A 20,034-nucleotide genomic window follows, 5' to 3' on the forward strand; every position below is an offset into this window, starting at 1 on the left:
CGTTGAATGGTTCGCCCGCTGTCCCTTGCTGATGGCCAGCAATGAAATCTGCAGCAATTCGCGGAAGAGCTGCGCTTCTGTCACGTTGAACAATACTCTTCAGTCGTCGTTGGTCCCGTTCTTGCAGGATCTTTTTCCGGCCGCAGCGATGTCGGAGATTTGACGTTTTACCGGATTCCTGATATTCACGGTACATTCGTGAAATGGACCGTACGGGGAAATCGCTACTTCATCGCTACCTCGGAGATGCTGTGTCCCATCACTCGTGCGCTGACTAAAACACTACCTTCAAACTCACTTAAATCTTGATAACCTGTCACCGTAGCAGCAGTAACCGATCTAACAACTGCGCCAGACACTTATTGAGTGATATAGCCGTTTCCGTCCGCAGTGTCGTATTTTACCTGTTTTCATATCCCTGTGTTTGAATACTCATGCCTATACGAGTTTCTTTGGCGCTTCAGTGTATATTAGCGGAAGTAGAATCGTTATGCAGTGAGGTTCAAATGCCGTTTCTCTAGTTTTGTCAGCAGTGTCCCTCGAAAATAACTTCGCCTTCCCTCGGGCGATTTCTGTTTGAGTTCCCGAAGCATCTATGTAACATTTGTGTTTTGTTCGAACGTGTCGGTAACAAATCTAGCAGCCCTCCTGAGACTTGCTTCCATGTCACCCTTTTACCGACCAGGTATGTATCCCAAACACTCGAGTAGTATTCTATTATAGGTCTCACTAGCGTCGTACGTGCAGCCTACTTCAGAGATGTACCATACGTTCCTGAAGTTTTCCCCGTAAATCGATGCCTTCCCTACCACAATCCTAATATGCTCATTCCATTCCATAACGCTCTGCAACAGACGACGTCACTGTACCAAGCAGGTCAGTACTCACGTTGTAAAGCAATCTCCTCGGTGGCCCACTGCAGAGCGTCAACGAAGGTACGAGCATATGGAACACTACGTGTTTGTTTTGCCTACTCATCTATATTAAACTACATTTTTCCATATTTAGGGCTATCTGCCATTTATCAGACCAACTAGAATTTTGGTGTAAGTTATCTTGTATCCTCCTACAGTACACCACAGCATCATCAGCAGACAACCGCAGGCTGCTGACCACCCCGTCCGCCAGATCACTTATTTGTATAGAAAGTAACAGCAATCTTATCAAACTTTCATGTGGCACTCCTGACGATACCCTTGTCGCTGATGAACACGCGCCGCCGATGACAAGATAGTGGGTTCTATTACTTAAGAAGTCTTCGAGCCGCTCACATATCTGGAAATACGTCCCATATGATCGAAACTTCGTCAACAGTCTGCAGCGTGGCAAAGTGTCAATGCTTTCAGGAAACCTAAAAAAATGGAATCTGCAATAATAAGTTCTTTCCAGGAAAAATAGCCCCCGACGATGCGAGTATCCCCGAGTATATCCAACAATAATTAATTTCTATTACTTAAGAAGTCTTCGAGCCGCTCACATATCTGGAAATCTGTTCCGTATGATCGTAACTTCGTCAACAGTCTGCAGCGTGGCAAAGTGTCAACTGCTTTCAGGAAACCTAAAAATATGGAATCTGCAATAATAAGTTCTTTCCAGGAAAAATAGCCCCCGCCGATGCGAGTATCCCCGAGTATATCCAATAATAATTAATTTTTCTTTAAATATTATCGAATAATGTCAGTATTACGAATTTTGTTTATCTGTATTTACATACCATCAGTGACACTGCCACTGAACCTCTCGTAAAACAAGGAGACGATCGCACTGGAGTAGTCGTGTATGCTGGCGATCTCTTCCTTGTGACAGGCAAACCACAAACAGTTGGTGTGCTACGAACAGACTTGACACTGTAGCAAATAGAAAACCCTCTAGTATGTTGAAACGGAATTTGTAGGGGAACCCTACTCTTGAACAACATGGAAATAACACAAAAAAAGAAATGTGGTTACAAGGAAATATGGTTACAAGGTGCATGGACATATACCTGGACCAGAAATTAAGCTTTAACCAGCATATTAAAACAGCTACTGAAGTGGCATGCAAGTTACTGCGTAAACTTTCCAAGATCAATGCAGTTAAATTCACATTACCCACCACTACTTTCCTATGTTACTCTGCAAAACTGGGACACAGTCTATGACATCTCGCATTTACAGTTACTCAGAGACTGGTCAGAGATTATGATATGAAAGGCTAGCCAAAAATAAATTCCACAGAGCAATGAAAGTCGTCGGAATCAAGTAGCTACAGACAATCCAGGGTGCAATCTGAATCGAAAAAGTAACACAGGCCACACGTGGGATGGCTACGGCTACGGCGGTACACTCCTGGCAAGCAAGCTGCGGCCGTGCTATGAAGCCCGAGAATCTCTGATCTTTCCTCCATGTCGATGCTCGGGCTGGTCAAGGAATCCGAATCACTGGTAATACAAGGGGCTATCCAGAAAGTTTCCTTTCCAAGGATCAGTCCAGAATCAGCAAGCCAGTCAACGAAAATCGCCGTGAGCCTTGAGGCAATCGTCCCACCGACGCACCACGTTGACGATACCCGTTTGGTAAAACACCGTGTTCTGCTACGTCAAGAAGTCCGTAACTGCGTGCTGCACATCCTCATTCATTTTTAAGGCACCAGAGACGTGATAATCATCTGGAGCGAGATCAGGGCTATAAGGCGGGTGCTCGAGAATCTCTCATTTGTCCGTAATGGATGAGGCAGGCTTCCGAGGTCGACCGGCGTCTTGTGTCGAGCCGTGACCAGCATGGAACTTTAGAATTATATATTAATACCTTCAGCTGCTGACAGGCGTTGATATATACCAACGGGGACAGGTGAAAATGTGTGCCCCAACTGGGACTCGAACCCGGGATCTTCTGCTTACATGGCAGACTCTGTATCCATCTGAGCCACCGAGGGCACTGAGGATAGTGCTACTGCAGGGACTGTCTCGCGTACGCCTCCTGCGTGACCCACATTCTCACCTTATATGTCCACACACTACATTCGTAGTGTCCCTACCCAACACACTCATTACTCGTGGAAGACATTCTTACCACGTCCCGTAAGAGTTTGGGTAGTATTTATGCATCCGCACAGAAGAAAAAAATGGTTCAAATGGCTCTGAGCACTATGGGACTTAACATCTGAGGTCATCAGTCCCGTAGAACTTCGAACCTAACGAACCTAAGGACATCACACACATCCATCCCCGACGCAGGATTCGAACCTGCGACCGTAGCGCCTAGAACCGCTCGGCCACTCCGACCGGCGCGCACAGAAAAGGAAGGTCATGGTCGCTATTGTCACAACTATATACTTATATGGAAATGGTCTGTGTTCTTTCGGACATGTCCGAAAGAACAGACACCACATCCATATAAGCACATAGCATGAAACTTGGCTGACCATTCCGCAACGGTGGCTTTCGACAGACATTCTGCCCCATACACATACTTTATTCTCTGATGGAAGTATACCGGAGTTTGTAATTCGCCATCCAAGGGAAGAATAAGAGCGTATTGCTGCTGTTCGGACGCATGTGCTAATAACGTCGCCATAGTTCACGTTTCCGCATTTACTGCACTCACGTCGGAAAGTCACGAGTGCCACACTAATACCCCGCCTAGATGTTACTGCTTATATACCCGCAAAGGCATCGCCAACACATTGCATTATACTGCAAAAATACCCTCAAACGGAAATTTTTTGATTGCGACTTGTAAAATTAGCACATGCCTGTCCACTGCCTTCGAGTCAGTGTTTTGCTGCAAGCTTGTGGGTACATCGACTCTGCACAACAGCTAACGCCTAGGTTGGAAGGCGTGTGTAGAGGGGTGTACTACTGCAACTACGAGGGGCTTTCGGCACCACGTCAGTGGAGGCACTGTACATGGTGCGTTCAGTGAAGGTACCGTGCATGGTGCATAGACATAACTATCGAGTATTACATGCAGAATATTCGCTGAAGACAGGCATCCGAGGCATAATGAGGAACACCAGGACGGAAGAAGTACAAAACTTAAAAGAATGGTTCCAATGCCTCTGAACGCTATGGGACTTAACATCTGAGGTCATCAGTCCCCTAGACGTAGAACTACTTAAACCTAACTAACCTAGGACATCACACACATCCATGCGTGAGGCAGGATTCGAACCTTCGGACTGAAGCTCCTAGAACCGCTCGGTCACCGAGGCCGGCTACAAACCTTAAGAGAGTTCATACGCAACATATGCTCATTCCCATAAATACACATATGTCAGAAGACTGAAGAATCTAAAGTAACAAAATTGTAAACAGGATCATAATTAAATGTGACTTGTGACAGTCACCGGAGTGTCACGAAAAAATGTGTATATTATACTGTATACTAGATTTCTGCTCTAAATGTTTACCGTGTGTCTCGAGTGTCGTGTAATTCATAAACAGCACACAAACCATGAATTTTAAAAAGTGGTAAGTTTTCCAGAATGAGATTAATACTCTGCAGCGGAGTGTGCGCCAATCTGAAACTTCCTGGCACATTAAAACTGTGTGCCGCACCGAGACTCGAACACGGGACCTACTCCTTTCGCGGGCAAGTGCCCACCCAACATTTTGCTGATCTCATTTTGTTCGTTATTTTTCGTTCTGTTGGTTCAGGGCGGACGTCCCATGTCGCTTGCTCAAGTTCATCGTTGATCCATTAACTTAGTTTTTTTTTTTTTTAATTACAGATGGGAGGGAACCATCTGACCGAAAACGCTGAGCCACCGTGCTGGCAGCCAACTGAGCTACCCAAGCACCCGTCCTCACAGCTTTACTCCCGGCTGTACTTCGTCTCCTACCTTCCAAACTTTACAAAAGGTCTCCTGCGAAACTTCCAGTACTAGCACCCCTGGAAGAAAGGATATTGCGGAGACATGGCTATGCCACAGTCTGGGGGATGTTTCCAGAATGAGATTTTCACTCTGCAGCGGAGTGTGCGCTGATGTGGAACTTCCTGGCAGATTAAAACTGTGTGCTGGACCGAGACTCGAACTCGGGAGCTTTGCCTTCCGCGGGCAAGTGCTCTACCAACTTTTTTTCATTTTGTTCATTGTTGGTCGTTGTGTTTAATCGTTGCGGACGTCACATGACATCTGTTCAGGTTCGTTTGCTGATCCTTCCACTCAGTTTTTCATCGCAAACCAGCGACCAACTGAGCTACCCAAGCACGACTCAAGATCGGTTATCTCAGCTTTCCTTCCGCCAGAAGGAGTGCTAGTTCTGCAAAGTTCGTAGGAGAGCTTCTGTGATGTTTGGAAGGTAAGAGACGAGGTACAGGTGGAAGTAAAGCTGTGAGGACGGGTCGTGAGTCGTGCTTGGGTAGCACAGTTGGTAGAGCACTTGCCCGCAAAAGGCAAAGGTTCCGAGTTCGAGCCTGGGTCCGGCACACAGTTTTAATCTGCCAGGAAGTTTCAGTCATAAGGTTACTTACAACGGACTTCAGTAAGCTGGACGGAACATATACACTCATGCTCATAAATTAAGGATAATGCTGATACAAGGTGAAACAACGCTCTGGTGGGCAGTTTGCGGGTTTAAATCACCTCGGGGTATGACCATGCGGTGCATTTGACCTGCGGTCATCGGACGGTGGCGCTGGCAGCAGTCCACATACGCAGTGGTGTGTTGGTGCATGTCAGAGTACGGTGCAGCGAGTAAGTTTGCAGACGTTTCCAGACGTGCTAATGGTGACTGTGTGCTGACCCCTGGTCACAGGAAAGCCCATAAAGCGTGGTGTCGAGAACACAGTATATGGTCACTGGAACAGTGGTCCCAGGTTATGTTCAAGGACGAGTCCAGGTATAGTCTGAACAGTGATTCTCGCCGGTTTTTCATCTGGCGTGAACCAGGAATCAGGTACCAACCCCTTAATGTCCTTAAAAGGGATTGTATGGAGGTCGCGGTTTGATGGTGTGGGGTGGGATTATGATTGGTGCGCGTACACCCCTGTATGTCTTTGACAGAGGAACTGTAACAAAAAAAAAATGGCTCTGAGCACTGTGGGACTTAAAACAGTTATGGTCATCAGTCCCCTAGAACTTATAACTACTTAAACCTAACTAACCTAAGGACATCACACAACACCCAGTCATCACGAGGCAGAGAAAATCCCCGACCCCGTCGGGAATCGGACCCGGGAACCCGGGCGTGTGAAGCGAGAACGCTACCGCACGACCACGAGCTGCGGACGAACTGTAACAGATCAGGTGTATCGGGACGTCATTTTGCACCAGTACGTCCGCCTTTTCAGGGGTGCAGTGGATCCCACCTTCCTCCTGTTTGATGATAACGCATTAGCCCACCGAGCTGCCATCGTCGAGGAGTACCTTGAAACAGAATGGAGTGGCCTGCCTGTTCTCCAGACCTAAACCCCATCGAGCACGTCTGGGATGCTCTCGGTCGACGTATCGCTGCACGTCTTCAAACCCCTACGACACTTCAGGGGCTCCGACAGGCACTGGTGCAAGAATGGGAGGCTATACCCCAGCAGCTGCTCGACCCCCTGATCCAGAGAATGCCAACCCGTTGTGCGGCCTGTGCACGTATGCATGATGATCATATCGCATATTGATGTCGGGGTATATGCTCAGGAAACAGTGGCGTTTTGTATCACATGTGTTTCGGGAAGTTTTTCTCAACTTATCACCAATACCGTGGACTTACAGATCTGTGTCGTGTGTGTTCTCTATGTGCCTATGCTATTAGCGGCAGTTTTGTGTAGTGCCACGTTATGTGGCACCACATTCTGCAATTATCCTTAATTTATGAGCTTGAGTGCAGTTAGCTCATACGCTTATATGTTACATTGAAACGTATAGAAGAATAAAATGACCTGACAAAAAAAAAGAGTCACACCTGCAGATATCATTGCAAAGATCATTAACTCCGTGTAATTCCGCCCCCCCCCCCCCCTCTCCCGGACTTGATAACCGCTACGCCGCATGCAGATTAAGCCAATCGCTGAGGATCTGATCGCTGTGTTCCACCAGACTGCAAGGCTGCTGATGTCGGTGTTTTCCCCGGTGTTCCAACATGCCCCACACATTTTCTATGACGTTCAAGTGAGGACATTTTGCTGCCGATTCGATTTGTTATAGGATGGAGGAGTCTTCAGAAAACCAGTCACATATTCTTAACGTCCGGTGAATTTTGCTGTTTTCGCCTGATGTGCCTTTGTGAACAATGGACTCTTGTGAGGTGACCGACTCCAAATGTTCGTTGCACGAAGTTCCTGTTCCAATGTTCTCTCGCTAACAGGCTGGGATTGACGTTCTTTCCCTGTATGCAGTAATTCCTGTCGGGTTTGGCTGCGATTTTGAAATACAAGACGTGAAACGCGTCTCCGGTCACCGTCGACCACAACTTTGAAGTCGTGTTTCGCGGCCGCGTGTGTTTCACCACTGTTTATAGATACGCTGAGCAGTCTGCTGCGAAACACCAACAAATCCAGGCAACTTCACAGACCGTTTGGCCATGGGCACGGCGAAACACGATTGCCCCTTTTTGCCACTCTGTCACAGCGTTACATTTACCCACGTTTACCCACAATGTCCGTTTGAAACGTGATGTCTCACTGACCGCTGCTGCCCTGTGCTCCCGTAGGGCGACGCGCGCGCAGTTGAGCACATGATTCGACCGTTGCGCCGTCTGTAAAAGGTTAACGACTCATCTGCGCGTGCGCACTGGAGTAACTAATATTTTGTCCGGTGAGATTATTTGTTTTGGATAAGCTTTAATATTTGCAAAGGTGAATATATGTTGACTGAAGACAGCTTGCAACTTACTGGAATACTCTACAAATAATTTTATAACCGTTGCTGTACTACGTAAGAAGCACAATAACTATTTGAAGAAGGAAAGAACTTAAAGGAGACAACTAGCTGTATCCATCTGAAATACTCGGTAAATCAATTATATTAGAATGAATATAAGGGTCCAAAAAAAAATGGTTCAAATGACTCTGAGCACTATGGGACTTAACATCTGAGGTCATCAGTCCCCTAGAACTTAGAACTACTTAAAACTAACTAACCTAAGGACATCACACACATCCATGCCCGAGGCAGGATTCGAAACTGCGACCGTAGCGTTCGCGCGGTTCCAGACTGTAGCGCCTAGAACCGCTCGGTCACAACGGCCGGCTTCTCTTACGTCAAGTTGAAAAAGAGAGAGTGGGAGAGTGTGATACATACATAAACCGCTTCCCTCAAAAATATTTCTCTTCATCATACCTGCTCTGTGTTACCACAGATAACGTGTCACTGATCTCATTTGTACTAAGATTGCAGTACACGTGAGTTGCCTATTTGCTTCCACCGCCCTTAGTGGAATGCGTAAGTTCTAATCAATGTTCACCAACTTGCAGTCTTCTACAGTTGTCCCCTGCGCAGAAAATAGCGCGTAGGTCGTAAATCCGCTATCTGGAGGCTGAAAGTAGCTCTTAGCGAGGAATTGTTATTTCAGAAATAATGAAATTTCCAATCTAGTTTGGTTATACGGCATGTCACTCGCTTTTTATTAGCAGAAGACGAGAAATTGCACAGTCACATTCCACTTTAGAGTCACAAATAATTTCTATTATTCAACAAATTAATGAAGTGCGTATTTCCGTAATTACAGCCCTCACGTTTACAAACTAGATATTTCAAATTAAGTGTTAACTGATACCGCGGCAGACAACAAATCTGTCCTCCGATACTGTCGAACCAGCTATAGTCTTACAGACGAGCAACTTCGCCCGCCGTCCAATTTAGGTGCGATCCGTAGGTATCCGAAACGCTTCGTCTACCATTCGTTTAGGAGTTGTTTATTATTCTGCTGGTTATTAACAGTTGTGGAATAATGGAATGACAGCGCTCTATTGAAAAAGGCTTTAATCTGAAATGCAAGTAAATATGCTGTTTAGTTTCTCTAATGTTAATAACAGAAGCTGTCAATTTGGCGCGGAGAAGGACCACAATTTAGGCGGTCTGTCTCACGATACCCGTACCTAAGAAACTATCTGTCATCGGTACCTCACACCACATTACGTCATCTTTGCCACTGGTGCCCTCTCAACTGTTCTAAGAAGAGCTTCTTGTATCTGAATATGGTGGCTGCCAAGCCAGAAATATTACACTCTCACTGGCCGCACTATACGTGACAAAAACGCAAGATTCCAGGTCGGAGTCGCGATTCGTCACACAGCTTAAATTCTCCAGGTAGTTTCAAATATAAACACAATAACGTGTTTACACATCAATTTAGAAAACTCAGTCACGAGTGTATATATATATATATATATATATATATATATATATATATATATATATATATATATAAATTCCGAAGGTCTTTAGCTAATATTAACAGTAATATTGTGTGCTAAACGGTTAAGACAAATGAATATCCAACAAGAATATGGATATGATTCATATCAAAAAGAAGAGTTATCATACGTTCTGATAAAACAGAGAAGTTGGTTTCATCTTGTAACAAACTTGAAGTCACTCTACATTGCCTCAGAACAAGGACGAACTTGATTGTTGTTAAAAGACTACAACTTCGAATGTTTCTTAGGAGACCATACTTGGACCACATCTTATTTGTAATAAACATCAGTGATGTATCTATAACTTTACCAGAGAGCACCAAAGCTTCGCCACTGATACAGACGTGTTACAGATCAGGGTCAGGGCCTGAATAATATAGCTCATAGTCAAATGAAAGAGAACAGATCCAGACTCATATCAAAACTGCCATATAATGAAATTCATTCACTTTCCCAAATACAACACTGGCTTTTTCGATTCTTCCAATAGCTGTCCTCGATAGTGCCGTGGTCGCTCCTTTGTTATTTTCTACGTAAGAGTATTGAGGGTCTCCTGGTATTCTCGTACTGCCTAACATGTTACTTGGCACATCAGCAGCTTGCATTTAGATTCATTGATCCCTTCCTAGGGACAGACTTTGGAAAGAACACGAGCGACGGAACAGTGCTTCGGAATGCGGTGTGGGAGGAGAACGGTTGTCATCTGAAGCCACATGGACACCACAGCCCGGTGAGCGCTAGCTGGGTTATTCAACGAGAAGAGGATGAACAGGATTGGCTAAGTTTTGGGATACCTCAGAGTTCCAGACACAACATCGAAGTTAAGCAACGGTGGGCGTGGTCAGTAGGTGAATGGGAAACCGACTGGGTACACAACCACGTGCTGCTGGCTGCTGGACGAGGGATGACGGCAGGAAGTTGCCGATCAGCAGATTTTGCACCAATGTCCAGGGTTAAATTTCAAATCTCTCCGCAGTGTTCCATCATGTGAGGCCGTGCGGCACTATTGATGGTGATTCGTGCGTCTGATGGGGACCTTAAGCTCGACTGCCTCTTTGGTGCTACTCGAAAGGAGCGTTACGAGTAGTGCGTTTGTGCCTACGAAAGCAGAGCTGCCCAGCGGAATTAACTTCGCTGAACGTTATACGGCAAATATCGTGGTTGTCGTACTTCTAGACTAAAACATGACGAGCAACCCACTCTGCAACACAGCTCAAAGAACTTCGGATGGAGTCTACAGTCATCTTTTCGTTGTCGAAAAAACACCAAAAATAATTAATGTAGAGTAATGAAATTTCGGGAATACATTAGTCTAAGTAACGTATGTAAGTAATTAACATTGCGAGATCACAGCTTAACGTAAGTACGACAGAAGCCACTGAAAACGTGAAATTCTACAGATCTGGTGATCGAGCAGGCCGAGGCAACATGTGGACACTCTGTACAGCATGTTGCCCTACCGTCATCCTGTTGTAAAACACCCCCTGGAATGCTATTCATGAATGGCAGCGCAACAGGTCGAATTAGCAGACTGACGTGCAAATTTGCAATCAGCATGCTTGGGGTAACCATGAGATTATCCCTACTCTCACACGAAATCGCACCCCATGCCACAACTCCAGGTGGAGGTCCAGCGTATCGAGGCCGCTGGCAGATTAGCTGCATGCCATAACCTGGTCTCCTTGTAACTAACACATGGCCATCACTCCAGTTTCCATCAGAAAACACAACAGACCCCCATCCAGCCCTACAATGAGCTTTCGCTTGACACTCACGAATGGCGGTGGTTTGGGGTCAGCGGAATGCACGTTACAAGGCATCTGGCTCGGAGCTGTCTGAAATAATCAAATGTGAACTGTCGTGCCAACTGCTGCTCGAATTTCTGCTGCAGATGAAATACGATGCGCCGGAGACGTGCTCCGAACACGGTAGTCCTTCCACAGTAGCCTGGTCTTCTTAGGACCGTACATTCCCGTAACCACGGCTGCCAGCAATCATGTACAGAGGCTATATCCTTCCCAAGTCTTTCTGCACTATCCTGGAAGTAATATCCAGTTACTCGTAGCCCTGTTACACGACGTCTTTCAAACAGCGAGAGGTGTCGGTAATGACGTCATTGTGACCGTAAAGGCACTCTTGACTAATATAACTAACGTTCAGTCTCAAAGGTAACTAACACTCACGGCCGTTACAACGTGTATTTAGAGCAAACCTGATTTGCATACTCATAGGGCCACTCTTATGCGACTGACGCAAACTACGAAAAGACTTCGTCTTTCACATATAGAGAGATGCACGCCAACTTTAGTGTAAGTCTCACAACTCCTTTTTGGTGATACGATTTTTTTCCGTTGTGTATACTGGATATGGCCTTGCCACTGTGGTAACACCAGTTTCCGTCAGATCACCGAATTGCTGTCGGGCTTGACGAGCACCTGGATGGGTCGCCGGGGTGCACCCAGCCCTTGTGATGCCATTTCAGGATCTGCTTGGCTAAGAAGTAGCGGTACCTGTCCCGAAAACTGAAAACGGGCGGGAGAGCTGTGTGCTGACCACATGCCACTCCGTATCCGCATCCAGGTAGAGATGGGGGATCCGCTCTTGAACTAATTCATAGAGTTGAATCTTTCAAAGGAGTGAACAATCAGTGATTCAGAAAAAAAGAACGGTAGCTCCAAACGTTTCCCACAGCAGAGAGAGAGAGAGAGAGAGAGAGAGAGAGAGACGGAGCATATCAGCGGCACCTCTGCTGGTGAGAGCACAGTGCACGCCACACAACACAGCCAGCGCCGGCCTCTGCCCTGCTTCTGCCTCGGCTGCCTGCATCGTGCAGTGAGTGCCCCATTGGAATTTGTGTTTCACATATGCCGTGCCGTCCCTGTGCTTCCTCTGCCATCTGGCGCAGCTTAACTTCGCATCGCACTCTGTCGGCGATCGTTTCAGTCGCACGTCCTGCCCTCTGGGCAGTTGATGCGAGCAACAGGACAGAGAGACACCTAGCGGATAACATAGGAACTACTTGCAACAACCTGCTCGCAAGGGAACGGACGATTTGTCTCGGAGCGGGTGAGTTCACCGCTTCCCCCACCCTCGGAACTCGCCCGCTCAACGCTCACCCCACCGTCTCGACTCTAGCCAGAGCGTTGAGCAAAGTGACTCAGGTGTCACTCTGGTCTCTGCGGTCTCAGCTCACGCAGTAATACAGCTCACGGCTCGACCTGCTCGACTGATATTGTTCTTCGTAGTAATACCGCTATGTATATTACATTATTATGTTATGTATACATCAATTGTTTTTATTTAATTTTTATTTGTTTAAACTGATTAGATTAGGTTCCTGATGACTCCTCTTACTATAGGGTTTTTATTATGGACACTCGAATTTACGCTTTAATTACGAGCGAACCGATAAACGTATCGCAAAATGTGATACACCAATATTTTCCTTGTTTTATTCTGCGTAAGGCTATATGCAGCACTTTCGTTTTACAGTCAAATTTATATATTTTTTTTCTTATTCTGGTACGGATTTTGCGATTTTAGGCGTCTTCAGAAGGAAACGTTCACTTTAAAAATATATGGCTTGCGATGTATTTGTATGAGGTTAATGAAATTTTAATACATTATAGCCAAATATATTGTTAATGTAAATCTCAAGTTACAACATTTTCCGATCACCCAAAAAACCACGATAGTGCAAAATAAATCAATAATCAAAAACTTTGTCAAATCGTGGAAATTTCAATAAACAATACAAAATTCTTACTCATTATCTGTGTTACTTCAAAATAGGATCAAATAAGATCAAAATACAGGTATAGTACTGGAATAAACCAAGTTTAAAGGACAATGTGCCTTCCATTTACTTTCTATTGTAAATGAGTGGTGAGTCATGAAAAAGAGCTAATTCATTTCAGGGAGTGAACAGTTTTGATCCAATCTCTGAAAAGAACAGTTTTGCCCATCTCTACATCCAGGTACGCCGAAGGGGGTGAGGGTGACATGTGGCCGGTCGGTAATATTGGGCCTTCGACGCCTGTTAGGACGGTATTAGTTTGTTTATTGATAGATACTGCACCGAAGTGTGTACGTGTCCAAAACAAGAAACTGCTGGATCCCCTAGCAAGAGTATAGACGGTAATTTACGTGCTATTAGCTACTACAAGTTTGCTTCTAATGAACAGCAGTGTGTTGAGAGTTGGCAATACTCTCTTAGCATTTAAAGGTTGGCTACAGCGCGCGTACACAGGCTCTGGAATCTAAGATATAGTTGTCGCGCTTCGCAGTGCACGGATTAACTAGTGGCAGTTTGGAAGCCAGTGTAGGAGCCCGCCTGCTGTGGTGCGCACGTGTGTTGGGCGAGGGGTCGTCGCCGAGCTGCCGTACTGCTGTGTCCGCCAGCAGCGACACAGGATTTGGTAGTGAGTTGATATTTTTCATAATTTGCAGCGCGCTTATTAATTTAAAGAAAAGGGTTTGTGTATGTGCGTAGCAGCAGATGGTAATTTTGATAATGATAGGAGTTGAATTCCTAAGGGAAACCATTGTTAGATTAAGTATTGATTTCTTTTGTGATTGTCTGGAGATTGTTTCAATATGTATTTAATTGAGAAGTATTTCAGTCTGTCTCAACAGTTTGATTAATTTGTAATATTGCTTTAATGCACTAGAGGCAGATTTACATACGAAGCGATTGTTCAAAGAGCTTCTAGCATTTTGTTAATTGAATGAGAGAGAATCGCTTTCAGAATATAGTTTTTTTTTTTAAAAAAAAGGAATTAGATTTGACCAAACCCTTTCTCTTGAGTTATATGTAGTTGTAGTAAGCAGCAGCAGCTGCAGCAACAGCAGGAGCCGCCATACAGAACATGCATTGCACTCAGCATGAATAACAGGTTTTTTTAATGTGTTTGTTAAATAATGGAATGCAGCAGATCAAGCAATGGCAGCAGGAAGACCAAGTAAGTTATTTGTTGCGCACAGGACCAATTTAAAAAAAATGTAGAGTTTAGGCGATCTCTGTAATAGTAAAGTTAACAAGAGAAGAAGCACGAGATTTTCGGTAGAAAACACGAGATAAGAAGAAAGAGCTCGCGACTTTCAGTGTGTCCCGTGTGTGCCCACTTAGTGTAGTTTCCCTAACCGCAATCTTCACAAGGGCCGAATAATTTCGTGCTTGGTCTCTCCATTACTTACAACCGTTTCCACGTGGATCGTTTCGGCCGTCGCAGTGCTGCTCTTCCTCCAGTACCGGCAGAAAACCGTGAGCGGTAGGCGTGCCCTGATCACGGGGCTTTAACGAGCCAGAGATGCGGGCCGTTACGTGTCACGGCGCTTACAGTTCAGTGCGCATGCGCAGGGCGGGTCGCGTGATTTAAACCGATCTACCGCGTCTGTACCCCGACATTAACACTCCTATCTCGCCGCTTATCTAGGAAGACCAGCCAGCCTTCTGCTTTACGGCGACGGCCACCGAGTAGGTGAAGGGCGTAAACAGAAAATTAAGATTTCCCGCTCACAGCCCGTGTTTAAAATGTCCACAACAAAACAACATATCTCAACTCCCAGCTGCACTGTAAATTTCTCAGTTACACACATTCGTTGTGTAGGAACCCTCCGCAGACAACTTTCTTTATCTCTTTGTATTTGTCTCCCACTTCCTGATATTTCTAGGAGATCTAAGGCTGGTGTAATTACGTAACAGCTGATATGTGAACAAAAGGTAAAGCATTTTAAAAGGCTTACTCTGTACAGTTATTACCCTGTGAACTCTCGCCTACAGTCCATTTTCCAGAAAGAGCGAGGTGGCGCAGTGGTTAGCACACTGGACTCGCATTCGGGAGGACGACGGTTCAAACCCGCGTCCGGCCATCCAGAGCTAAGTTTTCCGTCTTTTACGTAAATTGCGAAAGGCAATTGTCGGGATAGCTCCTTTGAAAGGGTACGGCCGATTTCGTTCCCCATCTTTGACACATTCTGAGCTTGTGCTCCATCTCTAATGAATCTCTAATGACATTGATCACGACGGGACGTTAAACCCAATTTTCCTTCCTTTTTTACCCCCATTTTCTGTTTCTCTTTATTCCTCCCCCACAGCCCCCTCCTCTGGAACTGTCTCCTTCACTCTTTTCCTAGCACTGTTCTGTCACTGTCAATTATGTTCCAGTGGAACTGCGTACCTCTCTTCCTCTCTACACTTCCATCGTCTCCTCAACTCTTTCTATAAAGCAGTCACTGTCTGCTATCTTCCAGTATCAATTACTTTTCCAGGACAGAAGAAAACACTTATATTTTCGCATCCAGAAATTTTTGGGAAAATTTTTACTGAAGAAGGTAGAATAAGGCAGCTGGTATCCCCATTCCCTTTTCAGTGAGATTCTTCTAAATAACAGGAACGTATTCGCAATTTTCCAACAGGAGTGTTTTTCCGCTGGGTCCTTCCTTTTCCCTGCTGCAGCACACAACAACTACCACCGTCATACAAGTATATTAGCAAAAGATCTGGCAGAGAACTCGAGAAAATTCTGGTCCTCTGTTAAGTCGCTAAGCGGGTCTACGGATTCCATCCAGTCACTCGTTGACCAGTCTGGCGTGGCAGTAGAAGACAGCAAAACCAAAGCTGAAGTTTTAAATTTCACATATAAGAAATCGTTCACACAGGAGATTCGTACAAATATATGCATTGCTAATCAAAAAACATTTTAGTTCAAACATGAATCCGCATTTATATTTTTTTATACAACTGAAACACCTGCCCCTGTCTTTCTGCGAGTGACAAATTCACAGCTATCGAGACAATTACATTCTGTAGCTGTCGCACTGAATCAGTGGGAATCCTGTCTGAAGACCTGGAACCCGCAGAGAGTAGCAGCCATTTCCGAGATCGCCGAGCACGCCACATCAAGCTGCGGCCCATCACAAACTTCAGAACAATGCATCTTGGCTTTGCTCCACAACGTTTGTTTCCGAAGCAGAATGTCAAAGTGACTTGTAATAAGCGATACAGTACATTCATTTCATCATCTAGCGGTTCAAATCCCCGTAGAGCGTCTTAGAAATTCGTGACAAGGGAAACTCCCCCCCTCCCTCACATTTAGCGTTAATATGGCTCAGTGGGTAGCCCGTCAAAAACTGAACACAGATCAAGCATGAAAACAGGAAGAAGACGTACTAAGCTGTAAAAAAAAAAAAAAAAAAAAAGAACAATGATCGGTGGTGGAGGGTTAGCTGCCCTCTGTAATAAAAGAACTGAGTTGATGGATCAACAACGAACTGAAATGGGTGTCTTTCGACGTCCGCCCCGAGCAGATACAACGAACAAAAACGAACAAATGAGATTTAAAAAAAAGTGATCACGGTGTTTGACTGCCACGCTGGCGAGCTGTCTTCGAACCCCACTCGTGCAATTTTTTTTTCCGCTGTTCACCATATTCAAATTTGTGTCTCTGTCGTAATGAAACGTCCGTTTGTAGCAGCGAAGAGTAAGGAAGCAGCTTTCGAATGGGAACTACAAACATTTAATGACAAGGCGACAGTTTAACCAAATCCTCCACCGGAAAAGCTGTCTGGTATGTCATACACGGCATTAGCGACAGTACGTGCGTCATATGATAGGAATCTCTTACGATGCACCTAATTTGTACGCCTGGTAAGTGAGTGAGATGTGCCTCCTTGCCCGATTTAGGTGTTCGTATGAATGTGAATGTGATCACTCTCAAGGAAATGATGAAAACATACTAGTTTTTCACATAAGCTGCAACAAATGAACGTAAGTTTCACACTACCACAGTTTCTGTTGTGCAAAAAAAATTAAAAAAATAAAAAATAAAATAAAATAAAATAAAAATAAAGGGCAGGAGAAAGATATGATCACGGTAACCGCTTAACCAAGAAACTGTTGCTGTTTTCGGCTGCTGTATAATGTACTTGTCCTTCGACACTTCACTATTTCTATTTTGCTCTTTTTTCTCACAGTTCAGTACACCTTCTTCCTGTTTTCAGGCTTGATCTGTGTTCAGTTTTTGACGAGCTGTCAACTGGGCTCTCTTCTCTCTTACCACTAAATCTGAGGGGGGGGGGGGGGGGTGAAGGAGGGGGGGCATGTGGAATTTCCCTGTGAATTCCTGATTTCCAGATATATTAGTGTTCTGGTTTTATACTCGACTGTGCTTCTAGCCATTGTATTTTACTTATTTACGCGTTTATTTCACCTGACAAGATTAAGGTCTTAGGAACCATCCTACATCTAGACAGACTTTCTAATTGTGCTAACATTACGAATTGTATAGTAACTCATGAATATGTGGCATTTAAGAAATGTCAGTCTTATTAAAATTTAATAATTTCCTCATTACAGTCTTGTAACTTATGATTATCGACATATAACAGAAACCTACACCAACAATGCCGAAGGAATCAATGCGGAGATAAGCGAGAATTAATGCAGATGAAATGGAAGGAAGAAACAAATGAAACGAGATGAGAAGGGCGTGGAAAGTTTGCACAGAGACAGAAATACTGGTTTCCTATTGAAAAGTAAGAAAATAGCTGGAAGAGGAGAGCTAGGTCGATGATAAAAGCTAAACCTCGTGTGGGAAACTTAAGAATGAAAGTAGGTTTCGCGTAATGTGTCATTGCCATTAACACAGCTCGATCAAACTTAGACCGTACACAGAAAGTACTGGGACAGTGTAGCACAGAACGTAACTGAAAAAAATATACAATGAGACTACCCTGTTATTCAAAGACAGTAACTACGCTCAAGTACTGTGGACATTACAAACGACTCAATTCCGTTCTTAATAGCTGCGGCAGTGCGTTTTACGAAACGTGCAGTCATGCGGGTCACAAGATTCAAAAGGAGTTCTTGTGGTAGGGTCTTCCACTCCTTCACCTTCGCGATTGACAACTGATGGTTGGTCGGTGGGGCATGTGTCTCCCCAAAGATTCCCACATATAGTCAGTCGATGGTGCTCAAGCCGGTGGAATGGATAGGCCAAATTTCCTCTCGATCCTACAGCCCCCCACCAGCGCTGATGGATACAGCCGTGCGTTGACTTCCATAAAATGATGTCAGGGCAGAAGCCACTCATCGAAACACGCTATCGGGGATGGAGTACAGCGTCAGAAGAAGCGTTTTATGCCTGCACACGCGCTAACACTTCTACCACCAAAACGATCATGTTCGACAGTGCTGGACGTACCGTCATATGGCGAGAAGTGGCAACACATAAAGCACTGAGGAATATTGTCGAACATTAACGATTATTGGTAGAGGTGTTATGGTGTGGGAAGGTATAATGTTGGATGGGTTTAGTGCTCACCAAATGTTTGAGCACGCTACTTTTACCAGTCAGCGACAGTCGCACACTGTATTCCTCCCCCAAGTGCATTCTTGCAGGGATGGTTTCGAAACTTGTCTCATTTTTGTGGAACACTGTGCGCAACGGCATCGAACTGCGAGGGTGGAGGAGTTCTTGGAGCGAGACGGTATGCATGTACAATTTGTCAACCGTGCTGGAGGAGGAATAGAACGCCCTATGCCAAGAACTCCACGTCAACCTTGCGACGAGCGTGGGAGCACAACACAGAGCGCGCGCTGCCATCCGTACCGATCACACATCTCATTAAGAAGCATGTGCCGCAGTTTTAATGTACAGAGGATCACCTTGAATTGCGATGACTTCGGTGTGATTAATGTCTTCGAATAGAGGTGTCATTTCTCTTCGTCTCATTACATATTTTTTTCAGCTCCGTTCTACGTACGGTCCTAGTTTGGTCGAGCTATGTTATTTGCCAGTCACACATAGGAAAGTTTCTTTCGTCCTTAAGTACACTCCTGGAAATTGAAATAAGAACACCGTGAATTCATTGTCCCAGGAAGGGGAAACTTTATTGACACATTCCTGGGGTCAGATACATCACATGATCACACTGACAGAACCACAGGCACATAGACACAGGCAACAGAGCATGCACAATGTCGGCACTAGTACAGTGTATATCCACCTTTCGCAGCAATGCAGGCTGCTATTCTCCCATGGAGACGATCGTAGAGATGCTGGATGTAGTCCTGTGGAACGGCTTGCCATGCCATTTCCACCTGGCGCCTCAGTTGGACCAGCGTTCGTGCTGGACGTGCAGACCGCGTGAGACGACGCTTCATCCAGTCCCAAACATGCTCAATGGGGGACAGATCCGGAGATCTTGCTGGCCAGGGTAGTTGACTTACACCTTCTAGAGCACGTTGGGTGGCACGGGATACATGCGGACGTGCATTGTCCTGTTGGAACAGCAAGTTCCCTTGCCGGTCTAGGAATGGTAGAACGATGGGTTCGATGACGGTTTGGATGTACCGTGCACTATTCAGTGTCCCCTCGACAATCACCAGTGGTGTACGGCCAGTGTAGGAGATCGCTCCCCACACCATGATGCCGGGTGTTGGCCCTGTGTGCCTCGGTCGTATGCAGTCCTGATTGTGGCGCTCACCTGCACGGCGCCAAACACGCATACGACCATCATTGTCACCAAGGCAGAAGCGACTCTCATCGCTGAATACGACACGTCTCCATTCGTCCCTCCATTCACGCCTGTCGCGACACCACTGGAGGCGGGCTGCACGATGTTGGGGCGTGAGCGGAAGACGGCCTAACGGTGTGCGGGACCGTAGCCCAGCTTCATGGAGACGGTTGCGAATGGTCCT

General features: G+C 45.5%; 1 protein-coding gene across 1 annotated transcript in view; it reads right to left on the reverse strand.

Moving 5' to 3' along the window:
• Positions 1–20,034, reverse strand: part of LOC126162469 (calpain-9-like) — a 1,012,451-nt gene that overhangs the window by 119,283 nt on the left and 873,134 nt on the right. The gene's annotated exons all lie outside the window — the stretch shown is intronic.

This window comes from Schistocerca cancellata, chromosome 2 (genome assembly GCF_023864275.1).
Source record: "Schistocerca cancellata isolate TAMUIC-IGC-003103 chromosome 2, iqSchCanc2.1, whole genome shotgun sequence".
In the NCBI taxonomy this organism is placed as follows: Eukaryota; Metazoa; Arthropoda; class Insecta; order Orthoptera; family Acrididae; genus Schistocerca; species Schistocerca cancellata.